Here is a 16,232-nt window from a genome sequence, read left to right as displayed (position 1 = left end):
TGTTCATCGCCAGATGAAAGTCAACTTCTTCCACCAGATTGCCTCCCAGCTGCTAGGTAGCATTTTGTGGTACATCTCAAGCGCCAGGTTGGGATAATAGGTCCCTTTCAGGTCTTGAAGACCTGGGTTAACAAGTGAGGACAGAATTGTCTACAACAATAGAGAAGATGTTACCTATTTTAGGTGAATAAGCGTATTACGTAAGCACATGGGAAGAAAGGTTAAGAAGTCTAAGACCGTTAAGTTTCCAGTTGTAAAAGCCTCTTGAAAGCGGAAAGCCCTTTTTTGAAAAGTACAGGCGGTATGATCTCCTCTAGTGGACCTAGCACTGGGTTAAGAGTCCCTCCAGACTCGTCACCGCAAGTCACGTATCTTTTCTAGGACTAAGTTTCTTCAATGGGAGATGAGGAGGTTGCACTAGATGACCTCGAAATTCCCTTCCAGCTTTCAATTCCGTCTTGTGACACTTGCTGGACTCGTTTTACTGGCCCTGGCGCTCCCCGGCTCCTCCCTTCCCTGCTGTGCCCGCATCCCGCACCAGAGGGCGCCGCAGGAGGGCCCGGGACAGGGTGCGGTGGGCGGAGAGGCAGAATCAGAGGAGCCTCCAGGAGGCGCGGTGATTGCCGCCGGGCGGAAGGGGGCGTGGGGAGGGAAGGGCCGAGCTGCGCGGTGACGTCGCGCCGGCGGGGGCGGGGCCGGGCCGCAGAGCTTGTGACCTTGCGGCCGCCGCGGAGCTGGGGCTTAATGGGAAAAGTTTTGGCAGGAGCGGGAGGATTCTGCGGAGCCTGCGAGAGGGCGGCAGTGGCGCCCTAGGCAGCCGGGACAGGTCAGTCCGAGTCGGGGGAAGCGGGTAGGCAAGCGGTGGCGGGAAGCGGCGGGCCCGGACCGAGGCAGCCCCCAGGACTGGGGCGCAGGTCCCGGCGGCGGGGAGCGGGGTGCGGGGTGCGGGGAGCCGCCGGGGTCCGCGAGCAGCGTCGCGGCGGCTTCCAGATGCTCCGGCCCGGTCCGGTCAGCGGTCGTGCGTTGCAGTGCAGGCGCCCCGCCGCCCCTGCGCCCCCTGCCCTTGGACCTCCATAGCTGCTTGAGTGAGTACGAAACACTGGCCTCCGTCCACTCGACTCTGTGCCCTCTCTTGGGCCTCGTGGCCCCGTCTCCTCCTACTTATGAGAACCCCGTCAGGCCCGGGGGAGCCACTCCCATTTTTCTCCCCTGTCTCTGACCTCTTTCTTCACCCCTTTCTGGTGTTCCCTAATCTGTTGCCCTATCTAGGGTCTTCTCGGGGATCTTTTCCTCTGTACCCCTTGTCTCTTGCCTTCATCCTCCCATCCTTGCTCTCCTTCCGCATCCCTGTCCCCTTCTTATTCTGTGTCCTAATCCCTTCTAGTATTATGGATCCCCATCCTCTTCCCCAGGGTGTTACTAGACTTTTTCCAACTCCGTGCCTGCAGTCCCTGTCTCCCTAAGCCTCTCTTACCTTGGCTCCCTGAGAGGGCCTGTTTTTGCTCCTCTTTCCGATTTCCTTCCTAACAGCCCTGTCCCCTGCATTCGTGTCGTCCACCTTCTTTTCCCTCCCTGTTCCTTTCCTCTACTTCTGGGAGAAGCGTTAGCTTTCACTTGACTCTGCTTTCACTTGACCTGAGGTTGACATACCTATGGGGTGGGGTGGAGGTGTTCAGACCTTGATCGAATTAAGAGGCTGACTGACTAAAGGAAATAACAGATATATCTGTGTGGGAGAATTGACTTGGGTATTGCGTCAGAGGTGATGTCCAGTTTGTGGGCCATTCTTCTCATCTCAGCTTTAATACTTCCCCTTTATGGGCCTGTTGACTTCCAGGGACCCTTGGGAAGAGACAGCGCTGAGTTGGATGTGTGCCACGGGTAGCTGGAGGCTTTGTCCAGTTCTTCTCCCCTTCCAGGAATCAGGGTTTTGTGTCTTTCCACTCTGGATGTATGGAATACGTTTATACCACGATACCCCAGCCTCTCTGCCCTCACTCCCACCCTCCACCCTGTGCTCCATCCCAAAGGGCTAAGAGCATTCTTCATAGCTGTGCTCCAGAAAATGTTTGTAGTCCTCAACCTTTTTCCTCTGTGCTGGCTCCAGAACTTTTTTTTCCCTGTTTGAGTTTTGAAATAGATTGCCGGCCTGATAGCCCTGGGGCTGGCGGGCATCTGTCCCTTTTGTTATTGGTGGCTTGAAACGGCTGCTGATTTTCTCTCCTATCTCTTTGACAATCTTTGACCAACTGAATGTGCCTCTGACGTTGGTCACTGAACATGTTCTCTTGGAGTCTCTTCTCCCTCTTTTTCTTTATTCTTTTCTGAATCTAGGGAATCCAAATTCTCCCTATTTTTTTCCCCTGGGAGCTTAATTTCCTCTGTATGCAAGAGGAAGGGCAACCCCAAAGTTCTGTTTCCTTTGCTCAGGCACAGTGTGAGGTATCAAATTGAGAACTACTTGGGAAGGATGTGGGACTGCAGTAGTTAGACCTTGTCAGGAACCTGACCAGGCATATCTGCTTCCGGTCATGTAGATCATCTTCTCTGAGGCTCGAGAGCCCACCACCTTCCTGGTGTGTCTGGACGTTTAAACTTACCAAGCAGAAAATTCTCTTCATATCCTTCAGTTTGAGCTCCTTTATTTGGTGTTGGTTCTCTAAAGAAATCTCTGAGAAATAATATATCCTTTGTTAAGTCTTCAAGAAATAACATATCCTTTGTTTCACTGGGTAACCTATCTTCTGGAGCGATTCCCCCTATCCTATAGGAAGGTGATTAAGGAGGCACCAGTCAGCAGCCAGCCTTTTCTTCTGTTGCAGTGTGGAGATCAAGGGGGAGGTGATCCTAGATGCCCGAGTCTCCTTCCTCACCACAGCTGCTGCGATTTTCCTAGCTGGTTTCAGCATGATTACATTGACCTCTCTCTTCCTCGGTCTCCTTACCACCTCCTCAATGTTCAACTTCTATATTCCTTTCCAACTGCAGCCTCAGCACTCACCTGGTCATAGCCGTAATTGTGATTTTCTTTGTGTAAAATAAAGTCAGTCCTAAAATGAAATAAGTAAAAAAAAGTTTTTATAGAAAAAGAATTTTTAACATTTTTATTGGTTGTCTAAGCTATAGTAGTTAGGAATTGTATTTAACCTGACATAACAGTGGTTTAAACAAGACTTTTATTAAGTAAAATAAACCAGTAGTAGGCCAGTCTAGTGCTAGTGGAAAGAGTCCTTAGTCATCAGTGACCCAGACTCATTCTGTCTTGGATCACCATGTTACTCTGTATGACTTCTTCCCTCATGTCACCTCATAGCCAAGATAGCTGCAGTTATTCTGACTCCACCTGTCATTTGTAATCCCAGCACCAGACCTGGGGAGAGAGTAGAGGATAAAAAGGCCCCCTTCCAGGTTAGCAAATACCCTTTTCCCACACAGCTTTCCCGAATCCCATTCTAATATTTCTATTTAGATCTTCTTAGCCAGATTGGCCACCTGGCCACATCTTGCTTCAAGGGAGAATCCAGGAAATGTAGTCGTTTAGCTTGAGCCTATTGCTGGCCCAAGTGAAATCAGAATTGTTATAATGGAAGAAAATAAATCAATATTGGGTGGCACTTAACAGTATCTGCCACAGCTGCTAATCAATAAAATCTCCCTTGAAGACATGGGGAGATTCACTCCGGATAAACTCCACTGTATCACCAATGCCAGTTGCCTTGCCTTGTGTATGCCATCACCTCTCAGCTTTCTGTGGGTTCTACATCCCTGGAGTCAACCAATGATGGATTGAAAATATTTGGGAGGCTGGGCATGGTGGCTTACATCTGTTATCCCAGCACTTTGGGAGGCCAAGGCGATCATGTCACCTCAGGTCAGAAGTTTGAGACCCGCCTGGTCAACATGGTGAAACCCCGTCTCAACTAAAAAGCCAGGGGTGGCAGTTGCCTGTAATCCCAGTTACTAGGGAGGCCGAGGCAGGAGGATCATTTGTACCTGGAGGGCAGAGGTTGCAGTGAGACGAGATCACGCCACTGCACTGCAGCCTGGGCAACATGGTGAAATCCCATGTCTACTAAAAATACAGAAATCAGCCAGGTGTAGTGGTAGGTGACTGTAATTCCAGCTACTGGGGAGGCTGAGGCAGGATAATCACTTGAACCTGGGAGGCAGAGGTTGCAGTGAGCCAAGATCACAGCACTGTGCTCCAGCCTGGGTGACAGAGGGAGCCTCCATCTTAAAAACAAAAACTCTAAAAAGTAAAACTTGAATTTGCCGCATGCCAGATACTACTGTTGAACCCACATGAAATAATGTATAGCCATTGTATTAAGTATTGTAAGTAATCTAGACAGAATTTAAGGTTTATGGGAGGATGTGTGTAGGTTCTTTGCAAATACTACACCATTTTATATTGGGCATCGAAGGATTTTGGTATCTGAGGGGGATCCTGTAAACAATCTCCCATGGATACTAAGGGATGACTGTCGTAATGGCTCAATAAATAACTGGTGAATGATTGAATGATCAGAATGTTTTGAATTCATCAAGTCTGCTATTTTTCACAATACAGGTAAATAGAAAATACATTAGCACTTAGTTATTAGCCAGCAGCAGGGAAATGGCCACACCCTAAGCACCCCATATGGACTCAAAAGTTATCTTGAATTTTGACACTGTGTATCCTTGCTTCTTAAAGTGGCAGGAGCCAGCTATAAAGGCAGAATTTAAGGCTCCACTCCAGATCTGTCAAGTTAAAGAATCTTTTTTTTTTTTTAATATGGAGTCTCACCTTGTTGCCAGGCTGGAGTGCAGTGGCGTGATCTCAGCTCACTGCAACCTCCGCGTCCTGGTTTCAAGCTGTTCTGCCTCGGCCTCCTGAGTAGTTGAGACTACAAGTGTGGGCCACCAAGCCTGGCTAATTTATTTTATTTTATTTTATTTTATTTTTTAGTGACTATCCATGTTAGCCAGGATAGTCTCGATCTCACTTCATGATCTGTCCGCCTCAGCTTCCTAAAGCGTTGGGATTACTGATGTGAGCCACTGTGCCAGCCTAAAGAACCTACATTTTAAACAAGTCTAGGTCATTTGTATGCACGTTAAATTTTGGGAAGCTTTATCATGCGTTTTTAAAACATACTGAACCAGAGAAATATTTCTTTAAAATTGTATCCTGTACTCTCATTAATGTAGGGTGTAAGAGAGAGAAAAGGAAGAGAGACAGGAGGGAAGGGAGCAAAGGAAGGCTTTCTTCGCTGCCTCTTAATTTTGCAGCTAGTTTGGATTATGCTTTCAATAATTATGCTTTTAATCCCTGCATGGGATTAAAAAAAATAAAAAAGCACTAGCTAGTTCCAATAGTTATTCTCAGAATGATAACTGAGGAGAGAAATGTATTTGTCTTAAGGTTTTGTTATTAAAGATTCCTCTCTTGTTATGATAAGGGATGCAGTGGAGACTGTCTTTCATTGTCGACGGACACATCTTCCCCTTCTGTCCCTCCTTGGGGTTCTGCTGGCTCCCCCAGGCCTGACAGTTGGGAGAGAGGGCCGGAAGGTGGAAGCCAGAGGAACAGGTGGCAGAATTTTTCCCAGGTGCCTTAGTGCACCCCCTCCCCACACACACCTTTGCCCTGTTGTCAGGAAAGTCAAGCAATTAATTGCCTAGCAGGAATTGCCACTAAATGTAGTTATCTCAGGTAGTTGTGAGACTTACCTGTCGAGGTTGAGAGGTTTTAGCCCACAGGCCAGAATTTTTGACGCAGGAATAAAAACCGGATTCTGCTCTCTTTTTGTAAGGTTTCTGGATAAATGGCAGAACAGGAGAGTTTTGCAGGTTTTGGCATAGCTCAACACAATAACTATTATTACTGCTTGCTACTGGCAAAGGTGAGCAGTTTTCTCCTTTGAAGGGAAAAGAAAGCTGTTACTGTTCTATTTGCTACATAACTGTTGGTAACTTACGAACAATGGCTTTGAACATAGGTGTTCAACTTACTGCAAACTTCCTGGAAAGAAGTCGGGGGGGGGGTTGTGAATGATTCTGTGTTGGTTGGTGACGGTTGTCATTGCTGTGCTCTCCCCTCTGCTATTAGAGTGAAGCAGGAGTTCCAGCCCATCCAGGGTTACCACTGTGGCAACTGGTACGTGCAGCAGCCCAGCTCTTACCTTCTTTCTGGCTACAGCTACAGCTGTGCAGTGGATGGAAATGGACAGAACTGTTTTTCTGCACGTGAGACCCCTCAACACACAGCTGGAACTTTGGTTATGCCTAAGGTATCCCTTGCTGCAATGAATCGTGTGTCAATCGTGGGCCCAATAATAGTAAACATCACTTTCCTATCTTCACACATTATTATCCTCTCATCCAAATTCCCACAGCCATGGCTTTTGCTACCTGTTTTAAAACTAGAGAGTAAAGCTGATGATACCCTCAGACAAACGTTTGTTCAGCTTTACTGAGGTGTACACTTGATACCCAGAAAGTCTCCTGTACACGTTTAATTTTTATGATTCGCTGAGTTTGGACATGTATAACCTGTAAGTTCTCACTTGCAGATAATTTCTCATTCTCTTCCAGAAACAAAAGGCTGATGAAGTCTTTGTCTAAATTCTTGCTACTAAATTTTAGATGATCATAATTCGATAAATTTTACTCTTTAACACTTAATATAGGACAAAAAGTAGTTTTGGGGTTTGTTTTATAGCAATTAGAAATAAACACACTTTTGAAAAATGTTGTAATACTTTGAATTACTAAAGCGACATATTTCTCAAATCACACAAAGATGTATTGAAGTCAGGGAAAAGCTCCCCCCACACCCCTCCTCCTTCCCCACTCCCTTTCCACTTAGAAGAAAGTACTGTTGGAGCGGATGTCTTCTAGATCTTTCCCCTGTACTCTTGCTAAATCAGCACGGTTTGTCTGTTTTGGTGGTTAGGGGATGATTTAGGCAAGAGTGAACTATGTAGTACACACTGTTTTGCTCTTTGCTTGCTTCTGCATAAGGAGACCTTTCTTTAAAAGTTGCCCATTTATGGTCTGGGCAAAATGGCTCACACGTGTAGTCCCAGCTACTTGGGAGACTGAGGCGGGATGATCATTTGAGCCCCGGAGTTTGAGGCTGCAGTGAGCCACGATTGTGCCGTTGTACTCAAGCGTGAGCAACAGAGTGAGCTCATTTAGTTACATTGTGATTTTTAGCTCATCCCTTATCTGACGTTTTAAATATTTTCCAGACTTTAACAAACTTACTTATCTTCAAGCATTTTTCTGAGTGTTGATTTTTTTCCCCAAGAATTTATTTCTGGATGTGGAAGGGCTGGATTAAAGGATGTAACATAAAAATGTTTAAATAGCAAATTACTTAAAGTCTGCAAGAATTTGTACTTTTCATTATTGTGGTGGGTGTTCTTGCTACTCTAAATTCCTCTCTGTATATGATTGGGCAATCTGATAGGCCAGGGAGGCATTTATCTATTACGGAGGGCAAATACCTCTTGAAGTGCTTATTGGTATCTGTGTTCTGTGACTTTGATACCATCTTTCTAGTTTTTCTGTTGAGTTGTGTCCCTCTTGCTTGACTGCATAAGATATTCACAGGTTAGAGAAATTAACAATTTTTGCTCTAAATGTTACAAACGTCCCCCACCCTAGCTTTTCTCCTAATATGCATAGTGACACCGTTTGCATGATGATCTTTGCCTTAAAACCAAAGTTGAATTTTACATCTAGACCCTTGACTTTTAAAACTTACATTTGCTATATATTTTGATATTTTACTGCCCAAACTTTCATTTTCAATTTTTCTGAGGTCTGTTTTAGGTGTGCCTCTTGTATAAAATATGTTAGATTTCTTGTCATTTTTATCCCCCTTTTGGCCCAATACGGGTTTTTCCCTTTTAACAGATGTTTGATATTGAAGCACTTAAAACAATATATTTGACCACATTGCCTGAGGTTTTGTCACTCTTTTTTTTTTTCTTTCGCCTCTTCCCTTTTTGTTCTTTTTTGGGAGATGTTCTGTTTTTGGTGGTTACCCTTCTATCTTTAAATGGAGAAGTATAAGAATGAGTATATTACCAACTTCAGAAGTGAAAGTATTTGTTGATTTTTCATCACTCATGAGAAAATTGAGAAATGAACATCCTTTTTTTCTCACCTGGCTACCCCTTCTCTCCATTCCTCTGTTCATTTTTGTGGGCACATCCTGAGATTTTTATCTCGCCCTCCAGCCAAATTATTACTGTAACATGCATTTTTTTGTACAAGAATTATATAAATACATTTTGTGGTTGTGGTGACCCCACTGTGCCTTCTGCCTGCCATCCTGCTGGGTGTTCCCTGTTGGGAAGCTGCTGAGCAAAACTAAAGATGGGAAGGCTCTGTGGTAGCGCTCTTTCACTCACCCATCCCCATTTTGTTCTCTAATAAAACGTGTATTGCTGAGATGTCCTAGCTTTATTCCCTGCTTCCCCCAATGTGCTGTGCCTCTGTCCATAACCTTTATCTCCCCAAGTTAACGGGTTACCCCTCTGCAGCCCTCTTCTTTACATTTTGGCATTGTGGAGGTGGGTGTCCAACATGAGTCTCAGGTCTTTGTGGCCCATCAGCACACTTTCCCAGACTATCTCTAGCTGAGGAAAGACTTATAAACGTGCTTTTCTTCTTTTTTTTCTTGAGACGGAGTTTCGCTCTTGTTACCTAGGCTGGAGTGCAATGGCGCGATCTCGGCTCACCGCAACGTCCGCGTCCTGGGTTCAGGCAATTCTCCTGCCTCAGCCTCCTGAGTAGCTGGGATTGCAGGCACGCACCACCGTGCCCAGCTAATATTTTATATTTTTAGTAGAGATGGGGTTTCACCATGTTGACCAGGATGGTCTCGATCTCTTGACCTCGTTATCCACCCACCTCGGCCTCCCAAAGTGCTGGGATTACAGGCTTGAGCCACCTCACCCAGCCTATAAACGTGCTTCTTTTTAAAGGCCGTCAGCTGCATACACAGTGCCAGTGACCCTCAGACTAGAAAGATTTGGAGACTATTTGTCTCCAAATAGTTGCTGCTTCCCTCACACTGGTTATTTAGCATCCACGTTTGCCAGAATGCACATTGAAAGGAGGAAAATGTGAGGTTACTTAGTCTTGTATTATTGGAAAGGACTTGTGGAGGCATGGATTCTGGGTGTCTTAGCCATTTCTTTCTTTCCCTTATATAGAATTAGTTTTTAGAGATGATGTCTTGCTCTTTTGCCCAGGCTGGAATGCAGTGGTACTATCATAACTCACTGCAGCCTTATCTCCTAGGTCTCCTGCCCCAGCCTTCCAAGTAGCTGAGACTATGGACTGCATGCCACCATGGCTGGTGTCTTAGCCATATCTAAATACAGAAACGACACAGATTGTCTTTTCAAATTTATGGTAACCTATTTTCCAAACCTGTACCTATTTCAGAGTGAAGGGGAGACATACTTTCAGATAGACCGAAAAGGAAAGATAGTGGATCTTTGGCTGTCAGTACCTTCTCATTCTTATTAGCAAGGGAAGCTTAATTAAGTGCCAGGAGCTAGATCAGCCCTTCCTTGATAGAGTGATTCCTTGGAATAGCTAGCCATACTTAAAAAGACAGGTTCCCAGCAAGTCTATAGCGGAATCGTAAAAATGTATGCTGCCCCAGTAGATCCAACAGAGTCTGGGTTAACCAACCAAGATTTACTTTGCGAGTGCCTCTGCAGTTCACTTTTCTCATTATGTAAGAATATGATTGGTTTGCTTTGCTGTAGCCTCTCATTTTCTTGAGCACCTCATATCCTGGTTCTTAGCTGAGCCATGGGTTTTGGGGATATGATTAGAGGGCCATGAGGAAAATGTGCTTATGGAGACTTTATAGATTGTATTCTGGAAGGAGGAGCAGAACTCTGGGTAGAGTCAGGCATGAGTACAGGAAATAAGGAGCCTGATACCAGGGACCCTGGTGTCTGGTTCCTAGCTCAGGCTCTAGGATGCTACTTAGGTCCCCAAAAATCCAAAGGCCAGAGGCCCCTGTTAGGCTTGCTGCTCTTTTGTAACAATTCTTCTGTGACTCAGTTTACCTCTTTCATAATTGTACCATGTCACCTAAAGATTCTTTCCATCAAATTCAGAATCTGATTTTAAGGGATTAATTTTCAATATTATTTTTATTTTAGATAGTATTTTAGAAGCTAGAGTTTTTCCCAATAAAGTATGTATTGATATTTAACCTTTAAGTAAAATTATTTTCTCATGAGATCCTTTTTTGTTGCAGGAAACCACAGCTCTAGCTGAAAACCAAGATGAAGACCCGCTAGAAGGTAACATAAACCTTGTGCTCAAGTGGTTGAAAACAAAACCCCATTTCCTGGTTTCTCATTCCCTCTGCTTGCTGGAAACCGGGAGGTTCAACTGGAAAATTCCCATGTAGGTTGCCTAAGCCATATTCTTCAGTAATTTCTCCTGTTTTTGGAAACTGGTTCTATGGGAACAACTTTAGCCAAACTACTTCTTTGGGCCCTTCTGAAGGACTGAGAAAGGGGGATGTTCCCAAACAGGAAGAAGATAATACGTTGCTTTTAAGCGCCATTTCCTCTGTAAGTTTAGACTTTGAGGTAAATTATGCTTTAATTCTGATTTTCAAGGGAGAAGAGCACCGAGGCGATCGCTGTGGCCTCAGGGTTATTGGTTCCTGGGGTGCTTGTCAGGACAGCTCCTTAGTATCAGGCTGGTGGTGCTTCCTGTAGTTCTTAATCTGTTCTGAAAAGAACAAAGTTTGTCTGCCTGGGGACAAACACTCTGAATGTGTCTTATTTGAGGAAGGGAAGAAAATGTTTTGCCACTTTTAAGTAATAAGAAAGAAAAATAGAGGAGAAATTCGGAGAACGCTATTGTGTTTTTCTTATCACATGCCTGTCTTATCACATGTTCTTTTTATCTCTCTCTTGATCCAACCCCTTCCCCTACCAGACAAACCCACCCACTGTCTTTGTGACTTTATCAAAGAAGGGAGCATGTTATTATTAGTCTTTGTAGCCCCTGAGACTAATTCAGAGTTCACATATTGGTAGGTGCTCGGTGTTTAAATTAAATCAAATTGATGTTGAAATCTTTAGATACTGGTGAGCAGTTCTAGTTTTTAGTACTTTGATTTGAGCATGACTAAAGGGTGCTTATTTCAGCTTTCTGGGATTTTTTTCAGGTTAAGTGTGAATCTCTCTTGCTGTCTTTATCAGTTATGCAGTTTATTTATTTATTTATTTATTTATTATTATTATTATTATTATTATTTGAGATGGAGTTTCGCTCTTGTTACCCAGGCTGGAGTGCAATGGCGCGATCTCGGCTCACTGCAACCTCCGCCTTCTGGGTTCAGGCAATTCTCTTCCCTCAGCCTCCTGAGTAGCTGGGACTACAGGCACGCGCCACCATGCCCAGCTAATAGTTTGTATTTTTAGTAGAGACGGGGTTTCACCTTGTTGACCAGGATGATCTCGATCTCTTGACCTCGCGATCCAGCGGCCTCGGCCTCCCAAAGTGCTGGGATTACAGGCGTGAGCCACTGCGCCCGGCCACAATTTATTAAAATTGATGCAGGATTTCTTGCTCCTTAGTTCAGCTAAATCTCTAGGTTCTTGTCTTATGACCAGGAAAAATTAGGCATGCGGACACATTGAAGGGTGAGGAGGAGGGAATTTATTAAGTGAAAGGAAAGCTCTCAAGAAAAAGAGGGATCCTGAATGCAGGTTTCTACCTCACAAATTGAATACCGGGCCACTACACACAAGTTGAAAAGGCCAGGCTCCTCCCCTGCATAAGGCATGAATTCCTGGTGGTTCCACCCCATTCTTCCAGTGTGCATGTGGGCCCTTAGTCTGAGCCACTTCACATTGATTTATTTCCCTTACTGTGCATGTGTTAAGCGACGGAATTTTTCACCATGGGCATATTTAGGCAAATCCCCTGTACACAATGACTTGGGCAAGTTGGAGGTTCTGCATGGACCCTTCCCTATTTGCCTAGGCATTTGGGTCTTTACTGCGTCTATCAGAATAATGGAGGTAAAAGTTTTCTTTTAGTATACAGACTGCCAGGGGATTCAGATCCCACCTACTAGCTCTGTAGTTCTAGACAAATTAATCTCTAGTGTGTCTGCTTCACTTCCTGTAAAGTGGGGACGTTGATACCTATCTCATAGAAAGTGTGGGCATGCCAGGTCTAAAGTACTTTTAGGTGGTTTAACAGTTTCTGCCTTATGATAACCACTCAGGCATTGGCTGGTCATAAATCGGGCACAATACTGGTCAGTATACATGTGAACTTCTTAATTAGGTCTTGGTAAATCTGTTTATATCTGTTGGCATTTCTCAAGGTGACATGCGCTCTTGGTGGCAGGATATAGCTCAGAAGCTTGAGGCAGGAGGGAGACAGGTTACCGCAGATAATCCTTCGTGGATCAATGAGTGGTGTTAATAATAGCAGTGTGGGAATTTACTCATGTTCTTTTCCTGGGTTTTTATGTAATTGATAGGAGATGGCTCCTAAATTCTTTCTAGGGGCCAGAATAATTATATAACACATTATTATCTGAACAAATGAAATCAACTTATGGCAAATACTTTTTCATAATTAAAAAATAAAGTGTAAGTTCTTTTAGGCTGACTGATGGAGCCATGGTGCAGACGTACACCTCTGGAGGGCCTTCTGGAATTAGAAAAGATGAAGGAATTTGGAGACCATGAAAAGTGGAAGGCAATCAACCCTTTTGGTGCCTAACTAACCTGAGACATTCTTCTATTGTTTCTTATTCCGGCCTTAATTGACAAGGTCATTGGAATTTGTAACCAATCTTGGTCAACTTTGTAACCAACTTTGGTCAACTTTGTGACTCCAGACCCTACGACCCCCTCCCAGCTTGCAAAAGACCGCTCTAAACTGTAACTTCTGTAACTTTCCACTGCCTACTGCAAACATATAAAACTAGCTGCTATCCCACTGCCCTCCACTGACAGCCTGCCCGCACCCGGGTGAATAAACAGCCATGTTGCTCACACAAAGCCTATTTGGGTGGTCTTTTCATTCAGAGCGTGCGTTTTAACATAAAGTAAGTATGTTTTAAAGAAGGCATCCTTTTTTTTTTTTTTAAAGCCAGTCAGATCAGGATGTAAAATAGGTACAGTGCTCCTGAGCATGTGTTTGAACTTTGTGGATCCGTTTATTTGCAGATTTTTTCCAGGAAATATATTGGAAATGTTTTTTGAGATTTGCAATCATTTGAAAAAACTCAACGAACACAGCCTAGAAATATTGGAAACATTAAGAAATTGTAAGGTATGTCATGAATTCAGAAAATATATGTAGATACTAGTCTGTTTTGTAATTTACCACCATAAAATATACACAAATTGATTATAAAAAGTTAAAATTCACCAAAACTTGTGCATATACTTACAGGCTGTATATGATGCCATTTGTAGTCGAGAGAAATATATAAACAAATGTAAAAATGCAGTATTGAATTATAACTGCATAAAATTAACTGTAGTAACGCCATACTACTGCAATAATTTCATAGCCATTTCCTGTTGCTATCGCCGTGAGCTTAAGTGTTGCAAGTATTCTCTTAAAATGCTGCATGCAGCATTTTGGGAGGCCAAGGTTTGTGTATCACTTGAGGCCAGGAGTTCGAAAGCAGCGTGGCCAAAATGGCGAAACCCCATCTCCCCTAAAAATACAAAAATTACCTGGGCATCGTGGCGCATACCTGTAATCCCAGCTACTTGGGAGGCATAGCTTAAACCCAGGAGGAAGAGGTTGCAGTGATGGAGATAAAGCCACTGCACTCTAGCCTGGGTGACAGAGCGAGACTTCATCTAAAAATAATAGTAATAATAAAATATGAAGTGTGATGCTAATCATTTCCCCGTGAGCAGTTTCTCTCCCTGGTCAATTTTCTATCACACTAAAAGGTGATCTCTTGAAGTTCTTGTGTATTTTCATCATGTTTAGTGCAATACCGTAAACCCTTCCTAAACCAATGGAATGCATATGACATATCGCTAGTGATGCTGGATGTGCTCCCAAAAAGCAGAGGGAAGTCATGTCATTACAAGAAAAAGTTGAATTGCTTGATCTGTACCATAGACTGAGGTCTGAACTGCAGTCATCGCCCTTTCAACAGATGATTCATCTTGTAAACAGACCACAACAAACTTGTATTACTGATAAATACAGCATAGTACTGTAAATGTATCTTCTCTTCCTTATGATTTTCTTAATAACATTTTCTCTTCTCTGGCTTACTTTGTTGTAAGAATACAGTATACAACGCATGTAACATACAAGTACTTGTCAATTGACTGTTTATGTCATCAGTAAGGCTTCCAGTCAACAGTAGGCTACTAGTAGTTACGTTTTTGAGTTGCTGGAGGGAGGCCAGGGAGGCAGCTGACACTTCGTTAGCCACACAAAGCTTGTCCTCTAGTTGAGTGGCTGAGGTGACACTATAGCCTAGGACGCCGTTACCCAGCTCGGCTGCCACCAGAGAGGATGCTAGAGAGAGACCAACGACCTGTGGGAGGAAGACTGCTCATCTGTCTTGGTGATTAGGGGAGGGTGGAAGGAGGGATAGAAGTTCGGCCTGTCCATATACCTCTAACTGCAGGACCAAGGTGACAGGCACGCAAGGGAAAGGGAAGGAGGCATTAATAATTTTAGATAAAGTTCCATTACACCAGAAATATCCTCTTGGTGGTGCATAGAGGGAGGATTTTACCTTTACTGTGGTGTTATAGCTGGGACTGGAGCTGCTGGCTGTCTCATGGCAGAGAGAGAAATTTTGAGGGTATACTTGGAACAAGGGGATATCTGTTAAGATGGTGCCGGGTCCCATAGGTGATTGTGACAGATTGAACCCAGACCTGAGGGGAACTGCAGCTAAGGGGGGGTTGCTGAGAGAGGCACATAAAAAGCAGTTGGTGATATTCATATCTTTAGTTAAATTTAACATGTTGGCTCCCTGCTGTACTAGAGTCAACGAAGAGAAAGACTGAGAGGTATTATCTGAGGGTTTGAATTGGTTAGTTAAGATGGCTTCATTTTACAGGATTGTATGGCTTACAGAACTGAGCTGTTCTATTGCTTCAGAGACAATGCGGGTATAGGACCGAAATATTAGCCATGTTCCCTGAGGGTGGCTCCAGGTATAATCTTCACAGACTTTACCAGACACTCCTGTATCCTAACGGCTGTGCCGGGGTCACAGATGTTGAGGGCTAAGGAACCATTGCTGAAGTGAGCGAGCTTGTGGTTGGGACAGTTTGGAGGCTGTGGCTTGCGAATAACACAAGAGCTGTATGGGCACCCCCTATAGGTGGTGTGTCCCACCAATGACAGTAGTCCTTGGTTTGGTCATATAGAAAACACAGCTGAAAGTGAAACCCATGATTGCGACCGAGTATGGTGCTTTTACCATGTGGGATGAGGATGGAGACAGTAGACTGACAGCTGCCTGTTTGGCAGTTTGCCTGTGCAAGATTATGAGTCCTGGTGGTGGGGCCCTCAGTCCAGGATTCCTGGGTTGCAAGGATCCTGGTTTGAGCTCTTGGAGGAGAACGCTGTCACCCGGCTGGAGAGGTGCTGCCGGGTGGAGGTCCTCTGGTCCTGGAATGACAGGGAGAGTGCAATTGGCGTGCTCCCTGAGTGCTTGGCGGAGGAGAGAGAGAAACGAAAGGTAGGAGGCCAGTGGTGGTGGTCGCGCAGGGAGATTATGGGAAACCAGGAAAGGCCGGCCGTACAGCAATTCGAAGGGGCTCAGGCCCATTGGCCCCCATGGGGTGGTCCAGATATGGGCCAGGGCAAGAGGTAGGAGTGTGGGCCAAGAGAGTTTTACCTCAATAGCAAGTTTGGCCAAATGGTCTTTGAGGATGCCGTTGGCCTGTTCAACTTTACCCAATGACTGAGGATGGTAAGGGATGTGTAGTATCTAGATGTTGAGGGACTCAGCAACCAGCTGGACTACTTGGGCAGTAAATGCTGGACCATTGTCCAACTGGATGGTGGCAGGTAGGCCGAAGCGAGGGATGATTTCTGGTGTAAGAAATATCCCTAGCAAATAATTGCCACTGTGAAGGCTAATACCATAGTCTTTGGTTACTTAAAACCTAAAGTCTTGTTATCTTTAGGCTTAAAAGAAATTTGTACTTGTAGTTTTTGGAGCAGATTCC

General features: G+C 44.5%; 1 long non-coding RNA gene across 20 annotated transcripts in view; it reads left to right on the top strand.

Annotated features, from left to right (window-relative positions):
* Window positions 1-702: 702 nt before the first annotated feature.
* The window catches only part of LOC128931277 (uncharacterized), a 189,570-nt gene continuing 174,040 nt past the window's right edge, over window positions 703-16,232 (top strand). For 17 of the 20 annotated variants that reach the window (XR_013534087.1, XR_013534090.1, XR_013534081.1 and 14 more), the window contains exons 1-3: window positions 703-826; window positions 6,095-6,275; window positions 10,283-10,328. This is a non-coding gene — a long non-coding RNA (uncharacterized LOC128931277). Of the gene's footprint in view, window positions 827-6,094; window positions 6,276-10,282; window positions 10,329-12,649; window positions 13,339-16,232 lie in introns of those variants that run through there. The other 3 variants (XR_013534091.1, XR_013534075.1, XR_013534094.1) reach the window with 3 other exon arrangements.

The sequence above is a fragment of the Callithrix jacchus genome, chromosome 4 (assembly GCF_049354715.1).
Source record: "Callithrix jacchus isolate 240 chromosome 4, calJac240_pri, whole genome shotgun sequence".
NCBI classification, from domain to species: Eukaryota; Metazoa; Chordata; class Mammalia; order Primates; family Cebidae; genus Callithrix; species Callithrix jacchus.
The sequence above is the reverse complement of the archived record's forward strand: the minus strand, read 5'-3'. Positions and strand labels throughout refer to the sequence as shown.